The 12,978-nt window shown below is 37.4% G+C and overlaps 1 protein-coding gene across 5 annotated transcripts in view; it reads right to left on the bottom strand.

Moving 5' to 3' along the window:
- The window catches only part of LOC115230269 (rab GTPase-activating protein 1), a 140,938-nt gene that overhangs the window by 101,014 nt on the left and 26,946 nt on the right, over nt 1-12,978 (bottom strand). The gene's annotated exons all lie outside the window — the stretch shown is intronic.

Raw genomic sequence — 12,978 nt, forward strand, 5'->3', positions numbered from 1 at the left:
TTAATTAACATTTATAATAAATAAAGTGGTATATTTTGATATTTAAATGAGTTTTCTGGATGCAATTTTAGAAGGTTATATCAAAACATATATTTATAGATAACAAACACATTGCCATGTTACCTATAGACTAGACCATATGTCAGAAAATCACCTTTCTAAAGTAGTTCCTAATTAGCAATGATTAGATTAAATAAATTTCTCAAGTTCAAGTAAAAAAAATAGGTTAGGTTAGTGTTTTATACATCCTGAGATAAGCTAATGACTAGCAAACAAAGCTCTCCCTTTCAAAGTAAAGGAAAATATGGCAGACAAAAGCACTTGCAAAAGTAAAAACATTTCGGGTATAACAACATGAATGCAATACATCTTAAACTTAACAGAATTTAAATTTCAATAATTCACACAAATGACCCATGGACAATAACTATCTTTTGACTGTTGGGCATTACTTCTAACAAACAAATCAATTGCAACTAAAACATAAGAGTGTCATCAGGTTCCTTAATATCCAAATGAGATTTTAAAAACTTGCATCTTTGCTGTATTGAAAAGACAGGATGTGAACTACACATGAAAAAATTCTCTATGATGGTGAAACATGACTAATAAAGAAAAATTTACAACAATAAGTTCTGAGGATTTCAACTAGTTAGAAGGAAGGCCCTTTATTCTAGGATAACTGAGTATCATCGACTGAAATGACTCCACGATATTACTAGTGTATTACAGGGACTTACTTGAGTCAATTTAAAACCCTGTGGAACTTGAAGCTGAAATAGTAAAGTATTATGTTAGTACTATATCCTATAAAATAATAATAGCCATTGTGGTCTGGTACATTTGCATTAGCATCATTGTTGATAGAATATTGTATAATATTTCACAATTTGAAAGTTCAAATCAGATAAAATTCAAATTGGATATCTCCTAACATAATCACAAGTTGACCAAAGTCTTGTGAGTAAAATTTAGTAGATGGAGAATATGCAGGAGCCAATTTGAAGAACCATTCTTATTTGTGGTAGGTAGACTAAATCTATTACTCAGTTAAACAAGTTCACTTGATCCTCAGGTACCTTTATCAGAAGATATGTCACTGTTAAAGAGTAACTTCCTCCTTTTCTCTCACCAGTCTTGAAAACTCTGTTAAGGGTGATGTGTGCTCCCATACTTCTTCAAAATAAGTCAAAAATAAAAAATAAATGTCTCAGAAATTTATTGCTTGTTTAGGCTTGATCAACCTTGATCCAGTATATTTCAGATCACAGGGTTCCAACTGTGACTTTTATAATTTATACAGACATGGTATATCTAAGATGACAAAAATCTAATGTATTTTTTAAAGCACTGGATTGTAATTGTAAAAGATTTGACAGCTATTTCTAGCAGATCAAGTGACCACTTTCGTAACTGGCAAACAATGAGTCAACAAAAGAGCATTGAGCCAATGATAGAGCTTCTACGTAGTCACTCAATATGCTAGAAATAGCACCCAACTGTCTCTTATAACACATCTTACTATATAAAAAACTGAGGACAAACATACAAACAGTTTCAAATTTTGGCATGAGGCCAGGAATTTCAGGGGAGGGGTAAGTTTATTACATCAACCCCAGTGTTCAACTGGTACTTATTTTATCAACCCTGAAAGGATAAAAGGAAGTCAACCATTGCAGAATTTGAACTCAGAACATAAAAATGGATGAAATGTCAATAAGCATTTTGCCCAGCATGCTAACAATTCTAAAGTGGTGCAAGCTCACCACCTTAGAATAAAAACAATAATAAGGATCACCTTCATCATAGACATGAAGTTGAAGATTTATAGAATTTGTGAAATATGCGAAACAGTCTCAAGAAGAAATTGAAACTGAGAACTTACAATCATATCATAGCAATAACAACAATTATAGTAATTGCTTATAGAATGGAATTTCCTGAAATACAGGAGATATTGGAGAAGGCGAATGCAAACAAATCTTATCTACACTAAGAAGTATTTTACTGATAACTTCCTGGGAAAATTTATGGAGAAAAATGTTAAAGTGTGACACTCGGGTTTTTCTAAAGTTCACAAGTTGAAAGTGGTTCCAACTATAGACCAAAACTGAAATGTAACAGCTAGTTAGATCTGCTTGTTCAGAACTGACCTGAAGCAACACAATAACATAATACCAGTTAGGTCTGGTATTTATCAAAACTGACCTGAAGATACATAACAATACACAGCCAGTTAGATTTATTCAGTCAGAGCTGCTCTAGGCCTACATAACCACATAATGCCTGGTCTGCTTGGTCATAGATGACCTGGGGCTACATAACAACATATTCCCAGTCATAAAGATAGCAATACTGATTCTTTAACACAGCCACTACAACCAGGATAAAAAGCTGGATTTTAACACAGTTCAGTGGAGATGTACTCTACAGGATTCAACCAATGATGATGGCAGTATTTAACATTTTCAGTGCACAGTAGAGTAGGCATAAAGGCAAGACTACTGATATTTTACTTGTATGTCTCTTTTATGTTCTGAGTTCATCTCCTATATACATATATGTATGTGTTTACATATATGTATGTGTTCACATATACACGTGTGCGTGTGTGTGAATGTGTGTGTGAATGTGTGTGTGTGCGCACGCGCATGTATGAACATGTACATATATTTGACTGTGTATAACATCATCCTCATTTTACGTCCATTTTACTATACTGGCATGGGTTAGGTGGACCTCACATCAACTCATTACTCATCACACTTTGCACCATCTGTCACACACAGTAACACTGAAAACTAGCCAACTTTGTTCTTGTGCATACTCTACCGTGGTGGCATTTTATCATACCACCAGCACTAGGGTTCTTGCTTGTGGCTAGACTAACGACTACCTTTTACTTGTATCAGTTCTTATTAGCAATTACTGTCCTAGTAAATGGATAACCTGCAATGAGGCTTACAGAGGCTACTTCATAGTTTCTACAGCTTCATGCCCCTCCTATCAGTAACCACTTGACAGTGTATACCAGTTGCATTTTGTTATGTCATCAATACTACAGAAGTTCTTGACAGCAAGATTAAAGGGTCTCCTCTGCAGGCGGTACTGGCAATGGCCATGCTCAAATGGTGTTTTTTTTATGTGCCACCTGCACAGGAGCCAGTCCAGCAGCACTGGCAACAACCTCGCTCAAATGTTTTTTTATGTGCCACCAAGTGCCTGTAAGGCGACCATGGTAACAATCACACTTGAATGGTGCTTTTCACGTGCCACTGGCATGGAAGTCAGTTAGCTGCACTGGCAACGATCACGCTCGGATGGTGCTCTTAGTGCTCCACTAGCACAGATGCCAATCATCGAATTTGATTTTGATTTCACTTGCCTCAACAGGTCTTCACAAGCAGAGTTTAGTGTCCAATGAAGGAAAGGTACGCATAAGTGGGCTGGTTACACCCCTGGCATAGGCCACAAGGTAATGGTCTCACTTGGCTTGCAAGGTCTTCTCAAGCACAGCATATTTCCAAAGGTCTCGGTCACTAGTCATTGCCTCGGTGTGGCCTAATGTTCGAAGGTCATGCTTCACCACCTCATCCCAGGTCTTCCTGGGTCTACCTCTTCCACAGGTTCCCTCAACCGCTAGGGTGTGGCACTTTTCCACACAGCTATCCTCATTCATTCTCGCCACATGACCATACCAGTGCCGTCGTCTCTCTTGCATACCACATCTGATGCTTCTTAAGTCCAACTTTTCTTTCAAGGTACTTACACTCTGTCGAGTATGCACACTGACATTACACATCCATCGGAACATACAGGCTTCACTTTTTGTGAGCTTATGCATGTCCTCGGCAGGCATGGCCCATGTTTCACTGCCGTGTACCATGGCTGTTTGTACACATGCGTCGCACAGTCTACCTTTTACTCTGAGTGAGAGGCCCTTTGTCACTAGCAGAGATAAGAGCTCTCTGAACTTTGCCCAGGCTATTCTTATTCTAGCAGCTACACTTTCAGTGTACCTTCCCCCACTACTGACTTGGTCACCTAGGTAATGGAAGCTATCAACTACTTCTAGTTTTTCTCCCTGGAATGTGGCAGAAGTTGTTCTCTGCACATTTTCAGTGTTTATTGCTCCTGAGCATCTGTCACATACAAAAACTATCTTCCCAGTTAGCTTTCCTTTGATATTGCTGCACCTCTTATGTATCTGTTGTGCAAGCCACATGCAAGAAATATGTCCCAGAACACAAGGCCAAAATAAATAGGAACAAGATTCCAAGGGAGAGGAAGATCCTCATGAGACGAGGGAGGAAGGTCGCAAATCGACTCAATCAACATCCCAAAAGTAGCGAAAGGTCCTGCCTAAAAGCAACACTGATGGAGATTGAAAAAAGGCTGCAACAATCCTATGTGAGGGAGAAAGCAGACAAAGAAGCCTGGGTTATAAAAAGCATTAAGTCAAACCCAAAGGCCTTCTTTCATTGCACGAAAGAAACAGCCTCAGTACACTACAAGATAGGACCACTCTTCCAAAAGGATGGCTCCTCACAAACAGTCCCACTAGGATCAGTGAGGTACTAAATGACCAGTTCAAAAGTGTCTTTACCACCCCGCTGGAACACAGACAAGTGAACGAACCAGTGGACTTCTTTGCCGCCTCGCCTATAACCAGCAAGGCAGTTACGATGGAATACATCGATATTAGTGAAGAAGATATATTACTAGCCATAGATGAGGTGGACACAAACTCAACTGCTGGTCCTGATGGTTTCCCAGCAATCCTCCACAAAGCGTGTAAGCATGCCCTGGCAAAACCCCTCCAGATTCTCTTCCAGAGCTTTCTTGCAAATGGCAGACTGCCAAGCAAGCTGAAGGAGGGAATAATATGCCCAATCCATAAAGGGGGAAGTAGAGCAGATGCCAAAAACTATAGGCCTATCTCTCTGACTTCACACATCAGTAAAGTCATGGAACAGATAGTCAGAGAGAATCTAATCACATTCCTTGAAGAAAATAACTTGCTGAGTGATACCCAGCATAGCTTTCGACCATGTAGGAGCTGTCTGACCCAGCTCTTACAACATTATGACTGGGTGCTGAGGCAGTTACTCAACAACTCAAATGTGGATGTAATATACCTTGATTTTGCAAAAGCTTTTGACAAGGTGAATCATGGTATGATATGCCACACACTGCGTGATCTCGGTATAGCCGGAGGACTTGGAGAGTGGTTACATGACTTTCTGAAAGATAGAAGTCAGGCAGTAGTGGCTAATGGAGCCACCTCTATAAAAACACAAATAGTGAGCGGTGTTCTACAAGGCACTGTCTTGGGACCACTGCTTTTTATAGTGGCCCTCTCAGATATACCCTCAAGAACCCAGATAGCCACCCTTGCAAGCTACACAAACAATACAAAAGTCTCGCAGAAAATACAGAACCCCAGCAATGTTGCACATCTACAGCAGGAGCTGGACTCAATTTACAGATGGGCTGGGGATAATAATATGCAGTTTAATGCTGAAAAATTCCAAGCCCTGTGCTACCAGCGTCCAAAACTGAATATGAAACTTACAGGGTACACTGCTCCACAGGGAATTTCAATCCCAGAGCCTAAATCAATGAGGGACCTGGGTATCGACATGAGTGAAGATACCTTTTTCCAAGTGCAAATTACCAGGATGGCAACAAAGTGCAGATGACTGGCTGGATGGATCCTAAGAACATTCAGAACCAGAGATAAGGAAACTATGATGGTCCTCTGGCAAACATTCATCCTCAGGCTGAAACAGCTAAGTCTCTACTCCCTGGAGAGAAGGCAGGAGAGGTATGCAGAAATATAAATCTGGAAGATCCTTGAAGGAATTGTGCCAAAGTTTGGCATTGAAAGCTATACCAATGCCAGAATGGGATGATACTGCAGAGTGCCAAAGATCCCAGCAACGCCATCGTGCTTCAGGACTAGTTACTGCAACAGCCTGGGTTTCAAGGGCCCACAGCCTTTTAGTATTCTCCCGAAGAGCTTGAGGAACCTGCACAAAGTAGATGTAGGTGTTTTTAAATCAAAGCTGGACCTCTTCCTGTCGAGAGTCCCAGATGAACCCACATCAAGGCAAGAGGTGCAAATGAGGGTAGCTATATCAAACTCCATTCTTCATACTGGAGGAGGCTCTCAGTAATAACAGTGTAGCAAAACGGCGGTGAATCAGCATGGCTGCAGCTCTGAGCTGAAACTACAAAAAAATATTATATATGTGTGTGTTTGTGTGTATGTATGTCTGTAAAAAAATAAATAAATGCACCCTTTTAAAGTCTAGCCAGGCTCGTGGGCCCAGTTTCCTGGTTTCAATGGCGTATGTGTTCCCCAGCTGGACGGGACGCCAGTCCATCGCAGCGTTACTCATTTTTGCCAGCTGAGTGGACTGGAGCAACATGAAATGAAGTGTTTTGCTCAAGAACACAATGCGTCATCTGGTCCAGGAATTGAAACCACAATCTTACGATCATGATGCTGACACCCTAACCACTAAGCTACGCGCTTCCACATATACGCACACACACACACACACACACAGAAAACTCCAAATGACCCATCCTTGTTTTTTCCTGTCCTTTTTTGTATTGTCTAACTCTCCGGATATCTTGTTATTGCCTGTTACGTTTTTGTTCCATTTTTTTTTCTTTTTTTATATATACATATAGTGGCATACACACACATATATATATATATATATATATATATATATATATATATATATCTAAATTCTATACGACTTTCTTATTCTTTCTTTCAGCCCCTTTACACTTACTTCGTTCTTTCCAGTTTACTTTTTTTCACTCCCCATCTCTCTCATTTCTTAGCCTTCCCTTCATTCTCACCTTCCCTCCTCTTTTACCTTGCTCTGTCCCTTTTTCTTTTTTCTTTCTTTCTCATCCCTCCTTAATTCTTCTATCCCTCTTCCCCTACCTTGTCCTGAACTTTTCCAAATGTAATAACTTGTCCTGTATTTTTCCAGGTTTATAATCTTAAGAATATTTCTCTTTTCTTGCATTTTTCCACATAATCCATGTTTTTTCCAGGCTATGCTATTATGCTAATTAATAATGTGTCAATTAATAATTTAAAATTTTACCTTATTGAAAATTACCTCAATGATGCCAGTCCCCTTATAGAACAATATTCATAAAAAATAACTATATTTTCACCCTCAATGAAATTTGAGAAACAACACTCATAACTTTTTTCTTTTAAAATGCAAGAGATTGATACTGTGAAATTCCTTGAAATGAGCTCTCTCATTGAAGCTTATTTAAAATATAGTTTGTTTTTAAAATATAAAAGTTAATTATACTTAAATACAATTTTTTGCCATATATGTTTTTCATGATATTTCACCTCACAACTTTTTTGATAAAAATGTTTGTTGCATGGGACTAAAACTATGAAATTATTCATGCTTTCTCCTATCATTGAAGCTAAAACAAAAATATTTTGCTTTTAAAATTAAAAAATGTTCTTCTATGCAATGTATGACCACTTTCAGAGATGTTTCTTTTTCCTTTGAGAAAGAAAAATTGCATATTTTGAGCATTATTGCTGTTGTTTAACCCCCACCACAATTAACCTTGATTGAGTGGACCTATGATCAAAGACATTCCAGCTGTGACTGTCGTGTTTTTTTAGAAGTACTTAAGACACAATAATGGTGATCGTGGTTAACGTGAAAAAGTGAATCATGATGATGATGATGACAGTTAGTATGACAATGTAAATGATTATGATAATGATGATAGATTTTGAAATTAGCATAAGATATAAATAGTGTTGAAGATAATAATGAATCAAAGGAAGAGAAGATTGATCAATTAATGATGTAAGAATATTTAACTGATATTGTAATTAATTATACAACAACTTGACAACAGTTATGTTGAAAACTCAATAAAATTAAAGATCAAGTTTCAGGATATAAAATTCTATATGAACAACTTTCTGTCTGTATCAGATATCAAATGTTAGTAGTTAAAGTTCCATCATTAGGATAGCATGAAATGAAGAAATTTGTAAGTCATCATCATTATCATCATCATTGTTTAATGTCTTCCTTCCATGCTGGCATGGGTTGGACGGTTTGACAGGTGCTGGCCAGACAGGAGCCTGCACCATGCTTCTGAGTGTGTTTTGGCGTGGTCTTTATAGCTAGTTGCCCTTCCTAACACCAACCACTCTATAGAGTGGGCTGAGTGCATTTTACATGGCACTCACACAGGCGAGGTCAGTTTTGGTGTAGTTTTTACAGCTGGATGCCCTTCCAAATGCCAACCACTTTACAGTGTGGACTGGGTGCATTTTAAATGGCACCTACACAGGTAGGGTCACCAAGTGACTTTGCAAGACAAAGAGTCTTTTAGAGAGGAGGGGGCAGCGGAGGAGGTGATGTTGTATCAAATGATGAAAAATTAGAGAGTGACAGAGAGGCAGAAACAGATGTCTTGCTGTAGAGGAGGTCCATGGTTAACCAGCCAGAGAGAGGGAGAAAGAGAGGAAGAAAAAGAGAATGAGAGTTAACACGAATAAGGGCAGAAACAGTTACCTAGAGAGAGAGTGGGAATTAACAAGAGGTGTGCTGCTGTAAATGGTTACCTAGCCAGAGGTAAGAGCAAGGGGAGGAGGGAGAGGAAAAGTGATCAAGAATGAAGGCAGAAACAGGTTTGCTGCTGTAGAAGAGATACATGATTGCTCAGCCAGAGGGGAGAGCAAGAGAGAGAGAGATTAGGAGAGGCATGGCAGCAAGTGCCAGGGTATACTTGCAAGAAACAGGGATCAGGGCATAGAGTAAGGAAGAGGGAAATGAATTGTGGCAGGTGCTGGCAGGGTATTGCCAAGGAGTTGCGAGTTGGGAGTGGGGAAATGTAGTGACTGGAGAGAATTTGGGTATATAGAGGGGATATTGGGAAAGCAGTGATACATGAGCAGGGTAGTGAGGACTAGGTTGGGAAGTGGGGCAGGGGAATGCTGAGACTGGTGGGAATTTGGGTATGTTGAGGGGGGATGGGGGAAGCAATGATACAGTGAGCAAGGTAGCAAGGACTGGATTGGAGAGTGGGAGATAATCATAGTGTATGAAGAGGAAATGTGAGGAAGAAAAGAGAAACACTTTGGGAAGGGAAAGGGGTGTAGTTTGGTTTGTTGGGGTGGGGTATGTAAAAGTCTTATGGTGGAACACAACACTTCTTGTACTCTGGTTCACTGACATAGGGGCACCTTCTCTAGAACCTCATATCGCATAATTACATATCCTATAAATGCATGATATACATATAAGTGACCATAACCATTACAACTGATAAATCTTATATTATAGAACTGCTATTTAGCCTGTTATTTTCATAAAGTTAATCCAAGTTTATTAAAATAGAAACCACAAATTTATAAAGAGGCTACTTCAAGGCATTTTGTCCAGCATTTAAACTAACAACAGTGCATGCAAAATCAAAAAACACCAAGAAATGGAACAGTTTAACACAAACAATAATATAAGATAGTACAAAACATCACCCTCCACAAATATATAAAATACAACATATATTGCAAGCTTCAGTAGTCAGCTGGACTACAATAGCTATAATATTAAAATGCTAGACTACTAACTATATGGATATTCTGCTGCATCTCTGAGCAAGGCACCTAACTCAACTTTCTCTAATTTGTCTGACCTAAACAATCAATAGATTCAACTAACTTTCTTCACAGCTAAGTGGTAAGCGTAAAGAAGGATATTATCCAATTGTGAAAAAAAAAAGGCCCAAAAATAAACTAGGATGAGGAAGTGGGAGTAAACAATAAATAGAGAAACAGCAAAAAAATGAGGTGGAATCCTTCTATAATCAAATAAAACAAGAAACAAGCCAATGATGAAACTTGGTAAAAATACTAACCAAACTTCTCTTGAATCAAACCCTACTTCTCTTTTTTTAAAAAATGGAGGGTAATATTCTTGTGGAAATACTTTGTCTTTACTGGTCTAGGATTAAACAAAACAAAACAACAACCATCACTATTACTAAAGATTTTAGCCAACAATTACTAATGAGTCAACAATAGAATCAGTGATGCCAATAAGAGAACTTGTATATGGTCACTCAACTTGCAAGAAACCATGGCCAAATCTCCCTCAAATCACAATGACACCTTAAAAAGGAAAAGCTATACTGGATAATGTAGCCATGAAAACCTAGCTGAAAACAAGACAGTACAAACAAGTTACGTCTTTCTTTGATCATAGAACAACTTAACCAAAGCTGACCATTCCCATACAAGTACATCTTGTACCAGTATTACACAGAATTAGACCATTTGTTGTATATCACCACCATCAACTCCTCCTCCTCCATAACTTTCAATTTAACAGCTGATTTTCCATACCAGAAAGTGATGAACAGGCTTGTAGTACAGCAAATCCCTACTCAACCCCATCTTGCAGCATCATGTTTGTGAGGTACAACATCTAAAGATCTGACTTCATCTTTTCTATCTATGTCTAATGGAGTCTCCTTCCACAAGTAGCTTCACCCGCTAGAATAGCAACCAAATCTCCTTCAAATTACACCCTACCATCTTTAAAAAAATTAAGGAAACATTAAATAATTTAATCTAAGATATTCTTAAAAAACTAGAACAGTTGGAATGTGTTTGATTGTATGTCTATTGGACCAGGGCTGAGCAGGAACAAAACAATTCTCAGTACGCAACATTTTATCATCTGGCACTTATAATGTATACACAGGTTTATACCGACAGTCATCTCTCCTGCACACATCATTTCATGTCATTAATACTCAGCCATTCCTTAAACTCACTCAATTTCCATCATTCATATAAGTTAACATTAACATAACAATAATACACAATCAACAACATAAGAAACAACAAAAGCATCTAAGAGAGAAACCACAGAAACAGCTGAATAAAAACAAACTGATCTAATTAAATGACAATATCCTAACAATCAGATTAAACAGAGTTTAATAGGATTATCATCACAACTTGGTACAGATACAGTCATAGTACTGCACTATTTTCAGAAGGACCACAACCCTAAATTGTGAGGTTGTGAAGAGAATAATTTGAGCAACAAATAGCACATATATCTTATGGAAAGTACTACTGGATACTGTGAATAGAGGTGCTTCATTCATTCATTCATTCATTTTATATCCATTTTCCATGCTAGTATGAGTTAAATGAATACATATTACCAAGGCATTGTTTTACAGCAAGATGTTCTTGTAGTTACCTTACCTGATTTTCAAGTAAAAGATTTTTCATTCCAGTTATCTTTAAAAGCAAAAACGCTAGCAGATAATTTGTTGGCAGGAAATTGTCAACAAACTATAGTTAGTATTTATGGCTACTGATATCAGAAGCTATATCATGGTCAGTAATAATGGGTGCCATTACTAGTAATTGGGAGACAGAGTCAATTGTTGTTTGGTTAACCTGACTCTTAAATGTCTTTAACCCTTTCACTAACAATATTTCTAATGAAATACAATTTTAAAATATTCAAGAATTTGAAGGAATTTGGTAAAATGTTTAATTAATTTAACGTAATTAATTTGCCTCATGTTATGCTGTACTGATGATTCCAAACAAGGATGAAATAGTGCTATACATGGATACCAACAACTCAAAATTTTAATATCTTTATAATGTGTAAGAAAAAAAAAAGAAATTTAAAATTCTGTGCACCTTTTTTCTCCTTGATTTAAAATTAAAAATTCCAATTCCACATTAACTTAATCTAGAAGGGATTGTCTCCACTATTATGGCTGACTACCGAGGGTAAAGCACATATGATAATAAGATAACTTTGCCATTATTAAGCTGGGGGTTATAACATTAAAAAAAAACAGATTCTTACTTAAAATTATGATAGAAATTTTGATACCTCCCTGCCCAAGTCAACCCCTGCTTCTATGATACATGCTTCTTGTTTTAAAGTGATCGAAATTAAAACTTTTCATCAAAATTTCATGTTAATTTATGACCCTAACACCAGCTTAATAATGACAAAGCTATTTTAACAAAGTTTTCATTACTTTCAAAATTATTTGAGTCAAAGGCAGTGTATTTTAACAAATATAGTAATGAAAGGATTAAATATAAACTCTATAACAGGATGTGAGTTGCAATAGTGAACTAAGGATGGCCTCAAGTAGATAAGTAACAAAAGGGTTAACAGAGTCTATTTAGTTGCAAACATTTGGATCATATTTCCAATTTGAAAACATCAAGATTTTCCTTCCTTCTCCCCACTAATCACAGAAGGCCTGCAAAAAGTTCATAGATGCTGCTCTTCCTCCTCCTCTGACTATGCTGTTAATGGATAGTGATGTGATGTGAATGCATTGGCTATGGTGAATGGTTGTAGTAATGATGTGTAATCAATAACAGTGGGAATCATAAATAGATTGTTGTCAAGAAGGAGACAATGAAGTAAGTCAGTAATAGCTGAACTAATCAGAGGCTATTCTATACTAGAGTATAGAAACAAAGGTGTTGATGATGATGATGATAATGATGATGATTATGATTTAGCTAAAGTATTAATACTGTTGGGAGAGAGATTTAGTGAGCAACAAAGTTGAAGAGGGTAGTTAACAATTGTCAGGTAACAAAATATTACACAACTAAGATAATCAATGATGAACCACCATTCTTTATTCTTCAATGTAGAGGAAGATAATGTGAACTGACCCTTGCTTTACAAATGTTTCCACATTAGCAGCCATTAGTGTATTCTGTGTCTAGTCTTAGTACCAGTCATTTCAATTTGCTTATTATTCTGTTGACCAGCATGAGAAAGGAGAGGAGACAATGTCCATAATTATTTCAGATCTTTCTAAATTGATGCCTCAAGATAACTAAGTAAAAATGTTATTGTTTAACCCCAGGTCTGTTCTGACTGAGTTGAT

This window comes from Octopus sinensis, linkage group LG2, assembly GCF_006345805.1.
Source record: "Octopus sinensis linkage group LG2, ASM634580v1, whole genome shotgun sequence".
Classification (NCBI taxonomy): Eukaryota; Metazoa; Mollusca; class Cephalopoda; order Octopoda; family Octopodidae; genus Octopus; species Octopus sinensis.